The 15,746-nt window shown below is 39.9% G+C and overlaps 1 protein-coding gene and 1 non-coding gene across 4 annotated transcripts in view; one reads left to right on the top strand and one right to left on the bottom strand.

The window, feature by feature from the left end:
• JAK2 (Janus kinase 2) overlaps positions 1 to 15,746 on the bottom strand; it is a 137,593-nt gene that overhangs the window by 114,513 nt on the left and 7,334 nt on the right. The window lies entirely within an intron of this gene.
• LOC136327892 (U6 spliceosomal RNA) lies at positions 5,780 to 5,886 on the top strand. The gene has a single exon (XR_010729951.1). It is a non-coding gene; the product is annotated as a U6 spliceosomal RNA (small nuclear RNA).

The following is a 15,746-nucleotide window of genomic DNA, read 5'->3' as shown; positions in this document are numbered from 1 at the left end:
ATGAGAAAGCAATCAATGAACAACTAAGGAACCATAACAAAGAATTGATGCTTCTCATCTCTCTCCCTTCCTGTCTGTCTGTCCCCATCTGTCCCTCTCTCTTAGTCAGAAAAAAAAAGATAGCTACTTAAATGTTTTTATCTTACATTCACACCATCAAATCTATTATGCTACACACTTCAACTGAATGTAAATATTAGATTAAAATGTCTATAAAGTCAGTAATGGTAAAGACTATTAAATTAAACTCATTTAGTCTAAAGTCATAGGATAAATTTTGTCAAGACAGGGTTTTGAATGCTTTAAAACCAAAGTAATTTGGTTGTAAGAGGGGAGATGTTATATACTTTCATTATCCAAAACTTAGAAGTGTTTGTTGGAGTAAAAAGTCCCCTGTGAATCTGATACATTAAACCAAAAGATGGTAAACAAAAAGTGGTTGGTTACTTGCTCTTTCTCTACTTGTACATATACATACTTTTTCTTCATCTAAAATACATGTACAAAAGCTGTAATAGTATAAAAGAACTCCTTTTTGGAATAATGAGGAGGAACAGTGTCTAGGAAGATGCAAAAATCTCATTTATTACATAAAAACATATGTATCTCCTATAAACAAAATTAAAAGCAAATGATGGATAGTTCCTAAAAATATAGATACTGTTAAATTCTGTTTGAACTACAATGAGATACCACCTCACCCCTGTTAGATTAGCTATTATCAACAAGACGGGTAATAGCAAATGTTGGAGAGGCTGTGGAGAAAAAGGAACCCTCATACACTGTTGGTGGGAATGTAAAGTAGTACAACCATTATGGAGGAAAGTATGGTGGTTCCTCAAAAAACTGCAAATAGAACTACCTTATGACCCAGCAATCCCTCTACTGGGTATATACCCCAAAACCTCAGAATCATTGGTACGTAAAGACACATGTAGCCCCATGTTCATTGCAGCACTGTTCACAGTGGCCAAGACATGGAAACAACCAAAAAGCCCTTCAATAGAAGACTGGATAAAGAAGATGTGGCACATATACACTATGGAATACTACTCAGCCATAAGAAATGATGACATCAGATCATTTACAGCAAAATGGTGGGATCTTGATAACATTATACGGAGTGAAATAAGTAAATCAGAAAAAAACAAGAACTACATGATTCCATACATTGGTGGAACATAAAAACGAAACTAAGAGACATGGACAAGAGAGTGGTGGTTACCAGGGGTGGGGGGAGGGAGGACACAGGAGAGAGGGAGGGAGAGAGTTAGGGGGAGGGGGAGGGGCACAGAGAAAACTAGACAGAGGGTGACGGAGGACAATCTGACTCTGGGTGAGGGGTATGCAACATAATTTAATGACAAGATAACCTAGACATGTTTTCTTTGAATATATGTACCGTGAATTATTAATGTCATCCCATCAACATTAATAAAAATTTATAAAAAAAAAAAAAAATTCTGTTTGAATGTATATGATAGGCATTTAAAACCAAAATAGTATTGTTATACACAGTCAGGTCAGTGGACCAAAACAGCATCTAGAAATAAAACCAAGTATATATGGGAACTTAATATAATAATATTTCAATACAATAATAAAGCATATTTGTTTACAAAAGGCACTGGCATAACTGACAATACAACTAGAGAAAACATGCTAAACCAGTGATTTTCAACCTTTTTCATCTCATGGCACATAAACTACCAAAATTCAGCAGCACACCCAAATTATATATTTTCAATCTGACAAAAAAAAAATAGATATAATTTTGATCCTTTCACACCAGACGGCTATTGTTGCTTTGGCTATTGTCATTTTTTTATTTGACAACTTAAGGGAAAAGAGATCAGTGTTCTGACTGAATAGTCAAGTATTTAAAAATTCTTGTAGCACACTGGTTGAACAACACTGTGCTAAACCTATACTTTACATAAAAGTATACTGTATATAAATTAAATATTTAATGTAAAATATAAAGGAATCAAAATATTGAAAGAACCTTTGAGATGACTTTTACCTGGAATAGAAAATTTTTCTTATGCAAAATGAAAAACCCAAAATACATGTAACAAAAGTCACACAACTTAGTTGTCTAAGTCCTTTTTTTCTTTGGCTAATACAGTGGTATTTTTTATTCCCACTTGAATTTCAATGCCTTAGGCAAGACATGCACTGTCCAGTTCCCCATGGTCTGCCCTTCTCTATACTATCTTACATAACAAGTCTCTATATATTATACATTAATGACACTGAAGTCAATCAAGTTTTTTACCTCTAAAATAAAGAAAAAGATCCATTATCTTAAATTTCTTATTTCTCTAGAGAAATGAATCATAAACAAAAGGAAAAGGCAGACTGAGAGAAAATATGTTTAATTCACTTGTCAAACAAGGAGTATCCAAAGAGCTTCACGAACTGATAAAAGACAATCCACGGTCCTGGCCAGCTGGCTCAGGGGTAGAGTGTCAGCTCGGCGTGTGGATGTCCTGGGTTCAATTCCCAGCCAGGGCATATAGGAGAAGCACCCATCTGCTCTTCCACCCCACCCCTCTCGCCTCCATCTATCTATCTCTTCTCTCCTCCTGCAGCTGTGGCTCGATTAGAAGAGAGCTGGTCCCAGGTGCTAGGGATGGCTCCATGGCCTCCACCGCAGGCATAAATAATAGCTCTGGTTGCAACGAAACAAGCACCCCAGATGGGCATAGCACTGCCCCCTAGAGTGGGCTTGCCGGGTGGATCCCGGTCCAGGTACATGCGAGATTCTGTTTCTGCCTCCCCACCCTCACTAAAAAATAAAATAAAATGTTAATTAAAAATTAAAGAAATAAAACTAAAATTAAGCATAACAAAAATCTAAAAATTATTTCAAGTTAGAGTAACTGTCAGTAGAAATCAATTTCTATAATTAGTTATATATGCCTTTATTTCATTTCTCTTTATATTTGTATCCTAATTCTTTAAAAATGACATTTTAAAAAATCATTTTTCTTAGCTCTTCTTAATGCTCTTCTGATTCATCTCCTTGTATATTTGAAATTGGACATTTCCACTAATTTCTTGGTGTGCTTTAAATCCATCCATTTTGATTACTTTTATACCAAAAAAATCTTTCACATGTATACATCCTTTCCAACCTAATATCTAAGCAAAAAACAGAGGAAATAAAGACTGATAAACTTGACTACATAAAGTTATAAACATCATAATCAAGTTTTTCTCAATTGAGAAAAAAACATGCTACAAATGTATAATACAGTTATACAAATAATCCTTACAAATCAATGAGAACATGAACAATGAACATGAATAAGCATTTCACAAAAGAAATGCAAAATTCCCTAAAATAAAGACATGGTCAACATCATTAATAATTAGAGAAAAGTAAATAAAAATGAAATATTGTTTTGTCCTTATTAAACTGGCAAAAATTAAGACTGCCAATACTGTTGGCAAGGATAGAAAAGAGTATTTAAAAAGGACAAGAGCCCTGGCCGGTTGGCTCAGCGGTAGAGCGTCGGCCTAGCGTGCGGAGGACCCGGGTTCGATTCCGGGCCAGGGCACACAGGAGAAGTGCCCGTTTGCTTCTCCACCCCTCCGCCGCGCTTTCCCTCTCTGTCTCTCTCTTCCCCTCCCGCAGCCAAGGCTCCATTGGAGCAAAGATGGCCCGGGCACTGGGGATGGCTCTGTGGCCTCTGCCCCAGGCGCTGGAGTGGCTCTGGTCGCAACATGGCGACGCCCAGGATGGGCAGAGCATCGCCCCCTGGTGGACAGAGCCTCGCCCCTGGTGGGCGTGCCGGGTGGATCCCGGTCGGGTGCATGCGGGAGTCTGTCTGACTGTCTCTCCCTGTTTCCAGCTTCAGAAAAATGAAAAAAAAAAAAAAAAAAAAAAAAAAAAAAAAGGACAAGAGCACAATAGTAGGATGTGTATCAAAGAATTCTATGAAACACTGTTAATAATAATGAAAAACTTTGAAATGACATTAAAGGGAGCTGCTAACTCCCTTTATGGTATACACAGCTAGTAGAATAGTATGAAGACAATGCTTGACCAGGTAGTGACAAACTGGATAGAGTGTCAGACAGGGACACAGAGGACCCAAGTTCTAAACCCGAGGTCAATGGCTTGAGCATGGACTCATCCGGCTTGAGATACAAGCTCACCAGCTTGAGTGCAGGGTCACTGGCTTGAGCATGGGATCACAGACATGACCCCATGGCTGATGGCTTGAAGTCCAAGGTTGCTGACTTGAGCAAGGGGTCACTTACTCTGCTGTAGCCCCCCGTCCTGTCAAGGCACATATTAGAAAGCAATCAATGAACAACTAAGGTGCCGCAACAAAAAACTGATGCTTCTTATTTCTCTCCCTTCCTGTTTGTCTGTCCCTATCTGCCTCTCTCTCTGTCACAAAAAAAAAATTACAGTATGAAGACAATAAAAACGATATCCATGGCTTCCATTATAATCTTAGCATTATATTCTATGCATAGCACAAAACTGAAATCAAGTATTTATTGAATAATTGTCACATTAATGATTTATTTAATAAGTGATTAAACATTGAGTGATTTTTCAGTATGTAGGTGGTAAGTGACTGACCAACTGAGTCAGGGGTCCCCAAACTACGGCCCGCGAGCCACATGCGGCCCTCTGAGGCTATTTATCCGGCCCCCGCCGCACTTCCGTAAGGGGCACCTCTTTCATTGGTGGTCAGTGAGAGAGCACAGGATGCATCCTGTGTGCTGTATGTGGTGGCGCCACAAAGCGCAACGATGCGGGACACACGTGTCAGGGCTCCGGAAGCGCGTCATATCACTTGTTACGGCTAGCATTGACAAATATGGAACCAGACACTGACCATCTCATTAGCCAAAAGCAGGCCCATAGTTCTCATTGAAATACTGGTCAGTTTGTTGATTTAAATTTACCTGTTCTTTATTTTAAATATTGTATTTGTTCCTGTTTTGTTTTTTTACTTTAAAATAAGATATGTGCAGTGTGCTTAGGGATTTGTTCATAGTTTTTTTATAGTTCGGCCCTCCAACGGTCTGAGGGACAGTGAACTGGCCCCCTGTGTAAAAAGTTTGGGGACCCCTGAACTAAGTGATCCATGAGTAATCAATTAACCCACTGAGTGAGTGGCTTGAGTGACTGATTGATGAGCTAAATGACTGACCCTACAGGATGACCTTATTCATTTAAAACTGTATTTGAATTTCTCACTATATACCACATCCAGAAAGGTATTAAAAAACTTGTTAAGCAAGTTCTGTCAATCACATGAAGCACATGAAAAATTTTTTTGCTCCTTTCATTGACAAATGTAAATTTTAAATGACTAATTTAGAAATACTTCCTGACTTAGAAATCACAGTATAGTTTCACAGCAGCCAATGTTAGAAAAGAAGCCTGGAAATAGACCCAACTATATAATTTAAAACCCTACCATTTCATAGCTGCAGAGAAAAGACGGATTATCCCATCTTTTCAAATACAAACAGTGTTTGAACAACTAGACAACCATCTCAGGGAAAAAGGTTGAATCCATCTTATACCTTGCAACAATATAAATTCCAAATAAATCAAAAAGAAAAAAATAGGCTGCCCTTGTCAGATAGCTCAGTTGGTTAGAGCTTTGTCCCAAAGCACAGAAGTTGCTGGTTCAATTCCTGGTCAGGACACATCCAGGAACAGATCTATGTTCCCCCTCCCCCTTTCTTTCCACCTTCCTCTACCCCTAATTAATAAATAAAACTTTTTTAAAAGAAGAAAAAGGTGCTCGCTTTGGCAGCACATATACTAAAATTGGAACAATACAAAGAAGATTAGCATGGCCCCTGCGCAAGGATGACACACAAATTCATGAAGCGGTCCATATTAAAAAAAAAAAAAGAAGAAGAAAAAGATGGAAGTTTTCCAAAATATAATTTCAGGATTAAGAAGGGACCTAAGTAGATTTTTTTAAGTAATAAAAGGAATGATAAAGTAATAAAAGGAATGCACAGCAACAACAAAAATAAAAATCACACTATAAACAGAGTCAGCCTGACCTGTGGTGGTGCAGTGGATAAAAACATCGACCAGGAACGCTGAGGTCACCAGTTTGAAACCCTGAGCTTGCCTGGTCAAGGCACATATGGGTGTTGATGCTTCCTGCTCCCCCCTTCTCTCTCTCTCTCTGTCTCTGTCTCTCTCTCTCTCTCTGTCCTCTCTCTAAAATGAATAAATTTAAAAAATCTTTAAAAAAACAGTCAAAAAGATTAAAAAGACAACCTGAAGAAAAGATTTACCATTCATTTATCAAACCCAGAGCTATTTTTTTTAGTCTAGAAAGAGTTCTCACAAATCAAAGTAAAAGGTCAACAACCAGACAGAAAATGGGCCAGAATATGAGGGAACAGTTCCCAGAAAAGAAAAATTCAAAGCAAATTAAAATGGTGCGATTCCACTTTTCACATCTCAAATTGATAAATATCAAACCATCTGAAAACAGCTGTAGAAAATTAAAAGCTGGCATTTCAATGGAGATCAATTTGGCAATATTTATTGAAATTAATAACACATATCACTTTTAAATTAGCAATTCTTCTTCTATATAATTTAGTTATGGTCCTACACATGCAAATTTGACATACGTACAGAGATATTTCTTACTTTTTAGATTCTAAAACATTTAACATGTCACCTGTTCAGAGTAAATAAAATTTTTGAGAGAATAAATGTAAGACACAAATACAGACAACCCTTTCAAAGAAGTGGAAAATGTGGCAGTAGCTTTAAGAGAATGTGTCAAGTAATAGCATTAAATTAGGAATTGGCAAACAAATGATCACAGGTCAAATTCAGCCAGTTGCCTGTTTGTAAATAAAGCTTTGTAAATCCTTTCATTTTTGAATTGTCCTTGGTTGCTTTTGCACCACAAAGGCAGAATTGAGTAGTTGCAATAGGAACAATCTTGCCAGCAAAGCCTAAAATATTTAAAATATTAGGCCCTGGCTGGTTGGCTCAGCGGTAGAGCATTGGCCCAGCGTGTGGAAGTCCTGGGATCGATTTCCGGCAAGGGTACACAGGAGAAGCACCCATCTGCTTCTCCACCCTTCCCCACCTCCTTCCTCTCTGTCTCTCTCTTCCCCTCCTGCAGCCAAGGCTCCATTGGAGAGGCTGGCCCGGGCGCTGAGGATGGCTCCATGGCCTCTGCCTCAGGCGCAAGAATGGCTCTGGTTGCAACAGAGCAACGCCCCAGATGGGCAGAGCATCACCCCCTGGTGGGTGTGCCAGGTGGATCCGGTCGGGTGCATGCAGGAGTCTGTCTGTCTGCCTTCCTCTACTTCTCACTTCAGAAAAATACAAAAAAAAATAAAATAAAATATTTAATACTAGAAAAACTTTGCCAACCCTGGTTTACATCAGTCTAGTCCCCAAACCAACATCATCAGCATTACCTGGGAACTTGTTAGAAATGTAAATTCTCAGGTTGCACTCCAGACCTCCTGAAAGAGAAACTCTGGGAATGGGCACAGCAATTTGTTTAAACCAGCCCACTAGGTAATATTTTTTAAGTGAAAAGCAGGAAGCAGGGAGGCACACAGACTTCCCCATGCACCTGACCCCGATCCACCCGGCAAGCCCCTTACAGGGGGCTCTGCTCATCTGGGGCCACTGCTCCGTTGCTGGGCAACCCAGCTATTTCAGCACCTAAAGCAAGGCCATGGAGTCATCCTCACAATCCAGGGCCAAACTGCTTGAATAATTCGAGCCAAGGCTCTGGGACAGGAGGAGAGAGAGAGAGAGAGAGAAAGGAAAGGGGGAGGTAGAGAAGTAAATTGTCACTTCTCCCATGTGCCCTGACCAGGAATCAAAACCCAGAATATCCACATGCCAGGCCAATGCTCTATTGCTGAGCCAACTGACCAGGGCTTAGGTAATTCCATTAAGAACCCCTGGGTTAGGAGACAATTCTAGTATATCCAGGAATAAATGAAGACCCATCTGAGGTTTGTGTTCACAAAAGTAGAGGGCCTTGAGAAGATTTAATGGAAGCCTAATAAACTTTAAGGAGGCTATCAGACCAGGCTGAAAAGAAAGTGAGGAAAATACTATTGAAGGATCAATTAAAGGAGATCCTTGTTATGCAGTAGTGGAAAGCTTGGCAAAACTATCCGCTACAGTAACACGGCAAATAAAATATATACAGTTGACCCTGAACAATATAGGAGTTAAGGGTGCTGATCCCTGTACAGTCAAACATTTGCATATAACTTTCAACTCCCCCAAAACTTAACTATGAATAGCCTATTGTTGACCAGAAGCCTGACCAATAACATAATCAATTAACAAATACTTTTATAAGTTTCATATACATGTTCTTAAAATAAACTAGAAAAAAGAAAAGGAAATGATAAGGAAAATACATTTACAGTACTGCATTTATCAATACAGTAAGTTTATGTCATCTGATGATTATTTATTACACAGTAAGTGGCAGTGGATCATCATAAGAGGCAGTGAATCATCATCAAGATCTTCTACTCCATCTTCACATTGAGCAGGCTAAGGAGAAAAAGTGTAGGCTTTGATGCCTCAGGGGTGGCAGAGGCAGAATATGTGGAGGAAGTGGAAAGGGAGGCAGGAGAGGCAGGCACCCTTGATACAACTTTATGGAAATAGATTGTGATTTGTCTGGTTGTTCTGCTTTTTCATTTCTCTAAAAATGTTTCTACATGGTACCAATCTGTCTTCCACTGTTTACTTTCAGAGCCAGTATCATGGAAGGGTCCATGTTGTAAAAGAAGTCAAAAGCAGTCCTGAATAAACAGAACCCTTCTGTCAGATTATCTAATGTCAATTTGTTTTCTGGCCCTGCTTCTGTCTTCTTCTTCATCGTGTGGCACTGGTTCTGAGGCACTCATCTCCATCAAGTCCTTCTGTTAATTCCTCTGGTGTGGTGCTTATTAGCTCTTAAATTTTTCCAAGATTCGTATCTTGAGACCCCCCCCCACTTTTTGCCATATCCGCAATCTCTCATAATTCCCTTGATTGACTCTGTCACAAATCCTGTGAAGTCATGCACATCTGGACACAGTTTTATTCAACAGGAATTTATTATTTCAGGCTTGATGACTTTCACAGCTTTTTCTATAACAACAATGGAATTTTCAATTGTATAATCCTTCCAGACTTTCATGATGTTCTATCAGGGTTCTTCTCAACAGTGTTTACAATCCTTTCCATAGGTCCTTATGATTCTCCAATCTAGAGGCTGAATTAGAAACAATGTCTTTGGGGGCAATTGACCATTTCTATGCCTTAGGCATTGAGCTCATAGCATTCTAAATTACCAAGGGCGGATGTGAGGGCGATCTGGCTGCGACATCTGTCACCCCATTGATCACCAGGGTTGATTCAGCTGATCTGGCTGGCTAGGCGAGTGTCCCCTTCCTCCCTCACCGCTCCATGTGCGTCCCTCCCGAAGCTGCACGCTCGGTCGAAGAGGACAACCTTCCCCGCTAGAGGAGAGGACCATTCTTCAGTCAAGGGTATACAAGTAGCTGCGCTCCCCTGCTAGAACCTCCAAACAAGTCTCAAGCTAAATTACCAAGGGCATTGTCCAGTATCAAAAGAACTTTAAAATGCAATCCCTTACTGACAAGGTACTTCCTAACTTCAGGGACAAAACATAAAAAAATTAAAAAATTTAAAAAAAACCAATCCAGAAAAACGGTTCTTGTTCTCCAGGCTTTCTTGTACAATCATAAGACTGGCAGCTGGCATTTATCTTTTGTCTTCAAGACTCAAGGGTTAGCAGCCTTATAGATAGGAGCAGTCCTCATCATAAACCCGACTGCATTAGAGTTGATTAGAGTTGGCCTATGCCTCTCTAAAATCCTGGTATTCATTTCTCTTCCTCAACAAATAAATGTACTTTGTAGCATTTTCCCGAATAGGGTACTTGTGTCTGCATTAAAAATCTGTTCAGGCAGATACATTTCTCCTCAATGATTTTCTTAATGATATCCAGGAACTCCACTGCTGCTCATTCAACAGAAGCCGTTTCCCCTGTTATCTTGATAATTTTTACGCCAAATCTCTTTCTAAAATTATCAAATCATCCTTTGCTGGCATTAAATTCTCTGGCATTAGATCCTTTACCTTCCTTTTGCTTTAAGTTGTCATAATAATAACTTTACTTTTTCAGAATTATATATATTAGTCTATAATTATGCCTTTCTCCCACATAAAAGGTGCACACACATAAAAGATGCATTTTCATTATGTGATAAACAGGTATTTAGCAAAAAGTACAGCATCACACCTGCTGGATTCATTTATCTTGAAATGGTGGGCAACCACAGCTGCATACTCAATCTGTGGTGCATATCAACCAATTCAATTTCTTGTGAGGAGCATTTCCAACATGGCACTTTGTATGGGTCCCATGGTGCTATTCTAGGCTCACAGTATTGCAGTAAACAATGAAAAATACCCAAGAACCATAAGAGATCACTAACTGTGATATGCAATTTACTGGAGAGAGGAACTGCTCTCGTGGAGATGATTAGTATCACACAGTGTTTTAAGAGGATACTTGCAACACTTGAGCTCATCTCAATAACAGGAGGTGGCTATGAAATTATTATAATACCACAGTATGTTCTACAATTAATTTTATGCAGTTATAATATTGCATCTTCACCTTATTTATATTTGTCTTGCCAGAGAATGGTGCCATGTACAGTCTGTGTCTGTGTGCCTAAGTTTTGATAAAATTTAACTTTTTATAATAGATTTGTAGCCTGACCAGGCGGTGGCGCAGTGGATAGAGCGTCGGACTGGGATGCAGAGGACCCAGGTTCGAGACCCCGAGGTCGCCAGTTTGAGCGCGGGCTCATCTGGTTTGAGCGGAAGCCTACTAGCTTGAACCCAAGGTCGCTGGGTCCAACAGGGGGTTACTCGGTCTGCTGAAGGCCCGCAGTCAAGGCACATATGAGAAAGCAATCAATGAACAACTAAGGTGTTGCAACGCGCAATGAAAAACTAATGATTGATGCTTCTCATCTCTCTCCGTTCCTGTCTGTCTGTCCCTGTCTATCCCTCTCTCTGACTCACTCTCTGTCTCTGTAAAAAAATAAAAAAATAAAAAATAAATAAAATTATAATAGATTTGTATGTTTTGTTATCATAAAATTATAAAACAGACTAGTATCTAGATATATTTATGCATTCATTCATGATATACATTTTTCCTGATTTTTCAATATTTCTAAGTTATGTAGTTCATCTGCAAGTTTTAAAAATTATCACAAATCTCCAAAAAACTTTTCCAATATACTATTGAAAAGAAATCTACATATAAGTGGGCCCACACAGTTCAAACTAGTGTTGTTCAAAGGTCAACTGTATGTAATAAATGAATTAAGGAGATTCTAGGTAGAATGCTGAAGAAGCAGCTGGCTTTTTCTAGCTGCCTTTATAACGAGGGAGCAGAGAGATGAACTGAAGAATGAGCTATTCACTTTTTGAGTGAAATTTCAAGGAAATGTAAAGGGCTCAAAACAGTGTTTTCAGCCAGCAAAGTGTTCTTAAAGTAAGAAAGGGTCTCAGGGCAACGATTACTCTAGGCTGGGACTGTAAGATCCATTGTTAAAATCTCAGCAAGATCTAAGTCAAATCTAAGGAACCTCATGGATCCTTTCAGACACAAGATTATCTAAGGATCTTAAGAGTGTTGTTCCACAGCAGCCTCACAGGGAGCCTAAGGTAGGAAAAAGATTGCTGCTACAAGAGATTTATTGTATGGCCTTTATCTGACGAAGTCTGTTATGAATTAATTAATACACAGGAAGTCTACAAAGTTTTTAAAGGAATTACATTAGCTTAAAATGAAAGGAACAGTAACTATATAAAATAAAAGGAGGCCTTTGAACCCTAAACCACACACTAGGCAGGAAGCAAGCTCACATTACTCAGTTGCAAACACAGGTAAGTTTTTGTGGGGGAAAAATGATTCAGCCTGACCAGGCGGTGGTGCAGTGGATAGAGCATCAGCCTGGGACTCAGAGGACCCAGGTCCCAAGCCCTAAGGTCGCCAGCTTGAGCATGGGCTCACCAGCTTGAGCACAGGGTCGCTGGCTTGAGCATAAGATCACAGACATGACCCCATGGTCACTAGCTTGAGCCCAAAGGTCGCTGGCTTGAAGCCCAAGGTCACTGGCTTGAGCAAGGAGTCTCTGGCTCAGCTATAGCCCCCTAGTCAAGGCACGTATGAGAAAGCAATCAATGAACAACTAAGGTGCCACAACAAAAAATTGATGCTTCTCATTCTCTCTCCCTTCCTGTCTGTCTGTCCATCCCTGTCTGTCCCTCTCTCCATATCTATTTAAAAAAAAAAAAAAGATTCAGTATGTGAAATCAAAGATCAAAAGCACAAGCCATGGTCCCCTAAGAGCAACTAGGGAGTAGGAGTGAGCCCCAATCAAGAAACTGCCAACATGTAGCCAGCCAGATTTCAGAAATACTATAGACTGCCATGTGCCTCTCTCCTCTTTTTGAACAGGAATGTCTACTGCGGTTAACATATGCCCTCCCAATCTTATACGTTAATTATGTGGGGACATATTATTTGTCTCTTCACAGGTCTTTAGTTAAAGAGCTATCATTCTCAAGAAACCATACCCAAGGACCCTTATCTGTATCTGGACCTGATTTAGATGATGCCATACCAGATTTTGAGTTGATGTCATAATGGGATATGAATTAGAGGTCTCTGAGGAGGAGCTTAGTATATTTTGCATGTATTTTGGATGTGGAAAGGATATGAAGTATGAAAAAAGGGAAAACTATAGCAATAGTATTGTCCAGAGATGGTCATTAACAATATCTCCTGTCCCACATGTTTTTTTTCCACAATATGACTTTGCCAACCTCCTATTAATAAGCGGAGTCTAGCGCTTCCCCTCCTGGGAGCATACCCACGTATTTCCCTTCCTCTTCTTCTTCCCCCACAGGTGTGCATCTCCTAAACTCTTAAGAGTCCCCACAAGAGTCCCCACAAGAGTTGCAACCAGGGGAGCAATGCGCAGTAGCAGCTTCTCCCAGGCTCACCCTCGGAACCTGTCTCTAGAGCCCCCTTTTCTCTGACTTCTCAGAGAGCCGGAGCAGCCCTGCCTTGGCTCTCTCCTGTTGTTTCTTTTAACCAAACCCTGTCCTTGTTTCACTGTCCCAAGCTTTAATAAATGTACTCCAAAAAAAATAAACAAATAAGTGGGTCTAATCCTTCACTCTCCACCCCCTCAATGGCATGTTCAACAAAACAGTTGATTTTAGGAGCCCTGGCCGGTTGGCTCAGTGGTAGAGCGTCGGTCTAGCGTGCGGAGGACCCGGGTTCGATTCCCGGCCAGGGCACATAGGAGAAGTGCCCATTTGCTTCTCCACCCCTCCGCCGCGCCTTCCTCTCTGTCTCTCTCTTCCCCTCCCGCAGCCAAGGCTCCATTGGAGCAAAGATGGCCCAGGCGCTGGGGATGGCTCTGTGGCCTCTGCCCCAGGCGCTAGAGTGGCTCTGGTCGCAACATGGCGACGCCCAGGATGGGCAGAGCATCGCCCCATGGTAGGCGTGCCAGGTGGATCCCGGTCGGGCGCATGCGGGAGTCTGTCTGTCTCTCCCTGTTTCCAGCTTCAGAAAAATGAAAAAAAAAACAAAAAAAAACAGTTGATTTTAAACCCTGGCTCACCAAGTTAGAAAGTCAACTGTCTCATGGCCACCTCCCATGCTATAAGGAAGTCCAGGCTATGCTCCAGTTAACAGCCCTAGATGAGATCTTGGTTAATTGCCAGCATCAACTATACCAGTCATGTAAGTGAAGAGACCTCTGGATAATTCCAGTCCCTTAACTTCAGGTCACCCCCAGCCAACAAGTCTTCCCAACTGAGGCCCTAGACATTGTGGAGTAGAAACAAGCCAACATTGGTGTGTCCCATCTGAATTACTGACCCATAATATTTATATCTATGAGTCTAATAAAGTAGTTGTTTTACATCAGCAAATTTGGGGCTAGTCATGTCATGCAGCAATAGCAGCCAGACTACATACTAATGGAAATGATCTTATAGAGAGAAAAAGAGAATACAGGAAAAAGAGGGGAAAATATACAGGCAAAGTTCTTGAACGCAAAAGGGGATGGATGCCTCTATACAAGCAGATGGAGAAGACTTGCAAAGGGGGAAAGGGCAGAGTATAAGTACAGACACAGGATGAGAAAGAGGAGATACTGTGGTAGATTGTTATTTAGAAATATAGAGGTAAACACCAAAAGACACTGCTATGAAATTTATACATATTTTACCATGTGATTCCACCCTTTTAAAATAAAGTTTAAAAAAATTACTTACTTCATTTCTCATTTTCAAAATAAGGAAAATATAAGTCTCAATGATTATATGACTGGATCAAAATCACACACCATGTTGACAGCAGAGTCAGTCAATGACCTCCTGATTTCCAAACCACTATACCTCCTCACATCACATTACCTTTCACATTACAAAAATATTACCTACTGGCATATTTCATAAGCAGAATTTATTAAACTAAAATCATTTAGTAAGCAATAATGAATACCCTATTCCCAAGGACTGATAGCAAAACGCAGACTGAAAGATGTCCTTGGAAAAATCAAAATAAGCATTCAAGCAAAACAAATAGCCCATGGACTATTCCAACCTAGTCTACATCTGGTAGCCATACTGCACAGGTTTCAAAAACAGATAATGCTTTCTTTTGCCCTTTCCAGTTCTCCAAATTTGAACACTCTTAATCATGCTAACTTCAGTTATCTACAAAGAATCTCTTTCCTGTTAGAAACTCATACCTTATAATTTTGTTCAGATTTTATCAGTACAATAGCACCCAAAGATCACTTGTCTAACCCACTAGATCACTGAATGTCTAATGCTAATCTCTGAATGTCTACTTAACTAATATAAATGCAGGGTTAATGTCCACAAGGAATAGCAGTACCTGCATAGTGTGAAATGAAAAGACACCGAAAAATGAGAAACACTCAAAAATACCTCCCAGGCTTTATTATGCCCAAAATTCTCATCATTAGTCCCAGTCATAAGAGCTTTGGATAGAAGTCTCCATTGTTTAGCCAATTGTCAAATCCAAAGATCGTGTCACACTAAAAAGAACAAAATATTAATAGCAGTTACTTCTGCATGAGAAAACTATAAGCAATGTTCTTTCTTCTGCTTTTCTAGACTTCAGAGCAGGTACAACACTAGTACACAGTTTTAAAGCCTTTTTTCAGTTCTGATTCTTCTCATTTGCTGGCAGTGATCAACAACGATCAACATGTTACTCATTCTCACCTTCTTAACCTACCCATCTACTTGCTTCTCATATTAACTGTCCTTCTTTGTCTCCTTTGCCAATTCTTTCACCCAGTTTCTAATTACAGCCAATTCCCCAGGTTCAATTTCAGGTCTACTGCTCTTCACTCTGAACACCACAGTCCCAGCTTTAAATTCCTCTACCAAGTTCTAGTTATATATCCCACTTACTGGCTATTTTCACTTGGTAACCCCACTGTCAACTTAAACTCAATTCAACATATCCAAAAGATAAGTCCAGCTTATATCTATATCTCCTCAACCAGTTACTAATCCTTTTATACCTATTTCTGTCAATACTGCCACTAACATTTCATTTCTTTCCTTATCACTAACCAGATGAGTAACTTTGGGC

Source organism: Saccopteryx bilineata, chromosome 2 (genome assembly GCF_036850765.1).
Source record: "Saccopteryx bilineata isolate mSacBil1 chromosome 2, mSacBil1_pri_phased_curated, whole genome shotgun sequence".
Lineage (NCBI taxonomy): Eukaryota > Metazoa > Chordata > Mammalia > Chiroptera > Emballonuridae > Saccopteryx > Saccopteryx bilineata.
Note: the sequence above shows the minus strand (reverse complement) of the source record. Positions and strands in the feature narration are given on the sequence as shown.